Genomic DNA, 5,913 nt, shown 5'->3' with positions numbered 1-5,913 from the left:
AAATATACACTTACAAGCCTCGTATTTCGAATGACGCTCGAAATAACGTGTAACTGAAAAACGGGTGTTACAGGTGTGTCCGAAAGCGTCGGAGGTATGAAGAAGGGTGGTTCGAATACTTTTATGCCTACTTGTTATAGTTGTGGGAAGCCGGGTCATTACGCTCGTGATTGTTTGATCAAGACGGTCACGTGCTTTAATTGTCAAAAGACGGGGCACCGGAAGGCGGAATGTCCCGAATTATCAAACGACCAAGTAAAGAGGCTAGAGAAGGCGGTGGGGTTGGCTAGGGGGAGTAACTACTTGATGACGAATGATGAAGCCGAACAATCCAACGAAGTCGTCTCAGGTACTTTCATGGTTAACTCTAATCCGACAAGGATTCTATTTGATAGCGGTGCAAATTTATCGTTTGTGTCACCAAAATTTGTGCCTAAACTTAATAAACCGTTAGCTAAGTTAAGTCGTCTGGTAGAAGTCGAAATAGCGGATGGCAAGGCGGTTCTAGTAGTTGATGTGTGTAAAGATTGTAATGTGGTGTTTGGTTCCGAGAACTTTAATATTGATCTCATCCCGATGACCTTGGGTGATTTTGATATCGTGGTTGGTATGGATTGGCTCGATCATAATAGGGCTGATATTGCATGCCATGAGAAATCCATTCGTGTGAAGACCCCTAGTGGGAGAGAGCTAAATATTCCTGGTGATAAACGAAGGAGACCGGTGCTGATATGCACTTTTGCACGGGCACGTCGTTTCCTTGTTAGTGGTGGCATGGCTTTCCTTGCTCATGTTGTTGATGCTCGTAATGAGCCACCACCCATTCATGAAATTCCGGTGGTGAGTGAGTTTGATGATGTTTTTCCGGATGAGTTACCGGGTGTTCCGGCGGAAAGACAAGTCGAATTTTGCATTGAGTTGGTTCCGGGAGCTACTCCCATTGCTAAAACTCCTTATCGTTTAGCACCGACAGAAATGCAAGAATTGTTGAATCAAATTCAAGAGTTACTTGAGAAGGGTTTTATTCGACCGAGTACTTCGCCTTGGGGCGCTTCGGTCTTGTTCGTGAAGAAGAAAGATGGTAGTATGCGTATGTGCATTGATTATCGGGAGTTGAATAAAGTGACGATCAAGAATCGTTATCCATTGCCTAGGATTCACGATTTGTTTGATCAACTCCAAGGTGCGACATATTTCTCTAAAATTGACCTACGGTCCGGCTATCATCAAATGCGGGTCCGTGAGGAAGATATTGAGAAAACGGCCTTTCGAACGCGTTGCGGGCATTTTGAGTTTGTGGTGATGCCTTTTGGTCTTACGAATGCACCGGCGACATTCATGGATCTTATGAACCGAGTGTGCCAACCTATGTTGGACAAGTCGGTAATTGTGTTCATTGACGATATTCTTGTATATTCTAGGAGTATGAAGGAACATGAACACCATTTGCGCGAAGTGTTGAAGACGTTGAGAAAAGAGAAGTTGTATGCTAAATTCTCGAAATACGAATTTTGGCTAAGGGAGGTTCAATTCCTTGGCCTATTGTGAACAAGGATGGCATTCAAGTAGATCCGGGGAAGATAGAAACGGTGAAGAGTTGGGGACAACCGACTACGCCTACGGAAATCCGAAGTTTTCTTGAATTGGCCGGTTATTATCGTCGGTTTATCCAAGACTTTTCCAAGATTGCTTCGCCATTAACTAAGTTGACAAGGAAGAATACGAGATTCAATTGGGAGAACGAGCAAGAAATCACTTTTCAATTGTTGAAAGAGAAATTGTGTAAAGCTCCGGTCTTAGTATTGCCGGAGGGTGTAGATGATATGACGATCTATTGTGATGCTTCTTTGAATGGGCTCGGGTGTGTTCTAATGCAATGAGGTAAAGTCATCGCTTACGCCTCTCGCCAGTTAAAGGAACATGAAAAGAGATAACCGACTCATGATCTCGAATTAGCAGCGGTGGTCCATGCTTTGAAAATTTGGCGCCATTACTTGTATGGTGTCAAGTGTACGATTTATTTGGATCACAAGAGTTCAAAACATCTTTTTGACCAACGGGATTTGAATTATCGTCAACGTAGATGGATGGATGTGGTGAAGGATTATGATTGTGAGATACTTTATCATCCGGGCAAAGCGAATGTGGTCGCGGATGCATTAAGCTGAAAGAGTCACCACCCGGCGTTACGATTGGGATTGTTACGTATGATTATTACTAACGATTTTCTTGAAAAACTTGGTGTGATTCAAATAGAGGCTTACGTTCACAACAAGCATGCGGAACGAATTGTGGGGCAATCGGAATTCATTACGATAGGTTCGCGTGGTTTATTTTCTTTTCAAGAAAGAGTGTGGGTGCCTAAGATGGGTGATTTCCGAAAGGTGCTTCTTGATGAGGCGCACAAGTCTAAGTATTCCATACATCCGGGTGCGACAAAGATGTACCATGATTTGAAGAAAGATTATTGGTGGCCGGGCATGAAACGCGACGTTGTTAAGTATGTTGAGCAATGCGTCACGTGTTTGCAAGTTAAAGCCGAACACCAAAAGCCGTATGGTAAGTTGCAACCGCTAGAAATTCCGATGTGGAAGTGGGAGCATATTACCATGGATTTTATTACCAAGTTTCCGAAAACGGCAAGAACCCAATTTGACACTATTTGGGTGATTGTCGATAGATTGACGAAGAGTGCGTTGTTTCTAAGCAATTTTGTCGGAGGCACTCACTAAGATGTTCAATAAAGAGGTGATATCGAGACATGGCGTTCCCGCGTCTATTGTTTCGGATCGGGACACGCATTTTACTTCTCGATTTTGGAAGAAGTTTCATGAAGATATGGGTACGAGGGTAAATATGAGTACGGCGTACCATCCTCAAACGGACGGTCAAACCGAACATACGAATCAAACATTGGAGGATATGTTACGTGCGTGTATCATTGACTTCGGTGGTAGTTGGGATGAACCTTTACCTTTGGTGGAATTCTCGTACAATAATAGTTTTCACTCTAGTATTGGAATGCCACCGTATGAGAGATTGTATGGTAGAAGGTGTCGAACCCCGATTTATTAGGGCGAAGTGGGACAAAAGGAAGTCGGGAGCTCCGACTTGGTATTGGAGAAAAATGATAAAATCAATATGATTCGGGAACATTTGAAAAAGGCGCAAGAGGCAAAAGTCTTACGCCGATAAGCGTAGACGCTTGATCAAATTCCAAGAAGGTGATATGGTGATGCTCAAAGTTTCGCCATGGAAGGGTATCATTCGGTTTCGAAAATGGGGAAAGTTAGCTCCTCGGTTTATTGGGCCATTTAAGATTTTGGCTAGTGTTGGTGAAGTTGCTTATCGGTTGGAATTACCCGAAGAGCTTGCGGGGATCCATAATACATTTCAAGTTTCCCATCTCCGTAAGTGTCTTGCGGATGATTCGTCGTGGATGCCACTAGGTGATATCGAGTTAAACAACAAGTTGGAGTATGTCGAAGAGCCGATTGCTATACTTGATGAGAAGGTTAAAATGTTGCGTAACAAGGAGGTGAGGACCTTTAAGGTCCAATGGCGTCGTAGTAAAGGTTCCGAGTTTACGTGGGAGCCCAAAAAATTTGTGTTGGTTTATCTTCCCTCGTGTCATGCGGCTTGGATCGCGAGGACGCGCTCCGATTTAAGTGGGGGAGAGTTGTAACACCCCATTTTCCCGTGCGCGTCTAAAGGTACTTACTTAATCAATAGTACACTTATAACTTACTCGTTATGTGATTAAATGAACTAAAGTGTTAGTTAGGTGTAAGTGCATATATGTATATGTGTGTATATATATATGGGTATATGCGAATGCGTGCGTATACATGTTTGTGTATGTGTCGCGATGGTGTTGAGTCGTGTGAGACTTAAGGGTGAAGCTTAGACGTGTATAGGAATAGTGAACGAGGTGTGCTAGTTGTATGAACCTTCGTTTTATGATTTGTTGTCAAAGTGACCAGGAACAGGCCAATGCCGCGCCGCGAGGAATGGGGCCGCGACGCGACAAACAAAACAAATCCATATCAGAACTTGAGTTAAGAAGGGTCATTTTTCCTTCTTTATGTCGCGTCGCGACAAAGGAGCCACGCCGCGACACCTCTGCAATTCTGACTCCGAATTCTATTCAAATTAAATAGGGTTTAGGGGCAATTTGGTCTTTTTGCGTGTAGATCTGGTTGGAGCCTTTAATATCAACCACTTATCTTATTTTTCTTATTTCATTTCCATTTTCTTTCACATTTTCCTCTCAAATCCTAAAACCCACTTAGATTAAACTCAAGATTTGAAGGTGAAGTTTTGTGAATCAATCCTAGAAGCAAGAATTAAAGTTGCTCTCCTTGTTATTAGCTATAAGAGGATAGTTTTGGTAAGTCTCAACTCTAAGTTTTGAGTTTTAATTAGTTTAAGCTAGGGTTGGTTCATATGGAACTAGTTGACCCATTTGAGGGTTAAATGGGTGGGTTTTTGGGTTGGATTGTTGAAAGGAAACCCTAAATAACTATTATCTAGGGTTTGGTCTTGTGATTTGAGGTTGTAAGTGCTAAATGATGTTGTTAGTCATTAATGCACTTTTAAATGGATGAAAGAGTTGTTATTGTGTAAGTTTGACTTGAGTTGTGAGTCAAAGAGTCAAAAGAGCACTAGTTGACCTAATCGGGTGAAATGGTTATGAAATACACCAAGTTTATGTTAGTTGATGTTATTAAACCCTAATCACTAGATTTTAGTAATTTATGACGAGGCATGGCCATTAATGGGCGGTTTTGGTGTAGTTGAGTCATTTAATGCAAACGGGTCAATAAATGCTCAAGGGTTAGTGGTTGGCATTTAATTCAACTAGATTGTATGTTAATAAATGCATAATGTAATAGGTACGTTCCATTGAAGGGTTGCAAGCTCGGTTAGCTTTCACAAGGGACTTGAGGTGAGTGGAAAATCTATATATGTATGTATATGATTTACGTGCCGTATTAATGCTGTCACATAGCCGTTTTGTGACCATAGTTGTGAGACATAGCCGTTTTGTCCACGTTTTATATTTATGCACATAGCCGTGTTTGTGCATATAGTGGCGAGTAATAGCCGTGTTTTACTCCCACGTTATTATCCGTGTTATTGTGCATATAGCCGTGTTTGTGTACATGATTGTGAGTAATAGTCGTGTTTTACTCACATGTTGATCAAGTGATGCCATAGCCGTTTTTGGGAACACTTGGGGGTGATGCCATAGCCGTTTTTGGAACACCTCGGGGGTTAGTATACCATAGCCGTGTTTGGGAGCTAACGGTTGTTATGAACATCGATGACTTGTTTCGTGAAGTCATTCCCTTGCGAAGAATTGGGTTAACCATGGGTTATAGTTGTTAACGTTAACATTTTAATTAATGCTATGATTACTATGCTATTAATGTTGCTAGTTATATGATTTGATGATACTAGCTTGTTTACCGAGATGTTATGTGATTGTGTGCGTTATATGATATCGTGGATGCGTGTGGGTAAGTCTTATATGCATGTATATATTTATTCTACTCACTAAGCTTTGCTTACCCCTCTCATTGTTTATCTTTTTAGATGCAGGCGCGGACAAGGGCAAAGGGGTCGTTGGGCACTAGGTGTCCCTTGTTGTTGTTATGTTGGAGCTTTTGGAAGTTGGCCTAGTTTTGGGTAGTTTAGTCCCAAACCATGCTCGGAACGTCGTTTGGTTTATAAACTATCATTTGTAATGGGTCAAACTTGTACTAAACTTTATTCGTGGCCCTCGTGCCTATTGTAAACAATTAATTGTTGTGCATTTTAAATAGAACTCGTGAAATGGGTTACATATTTAATTGGCGTGAAATTGTGTTGTATAAAAAAAATTATCGTAAGGATTACGGGTTGGGTTGT

The sequence above is a fragment of the Rutidosis leptorrhynchoides genome, chromosome 3 (assembly GCF_046630445.1).
Source record: "Rutidosis leptorrhynchoides isolate AG116_Rl617_1_P2 chromosome 3, CSIRO_AGI_Rlap_v1, whole genome shotgun sequence".
NCBI classification, from domain to species: domain Eukaryota; kingdom Viridiplantae; phylum Streptophyta; class Magnoliopsida; order Asterales; family Asteraceae; genus Rutidosis; species Rutidosis leptorrhynchoides.
The sequence above is the reverse complement of the archived record's forward strand: the minus strand, read 5'-3'. Positions refer to the sequence as shown.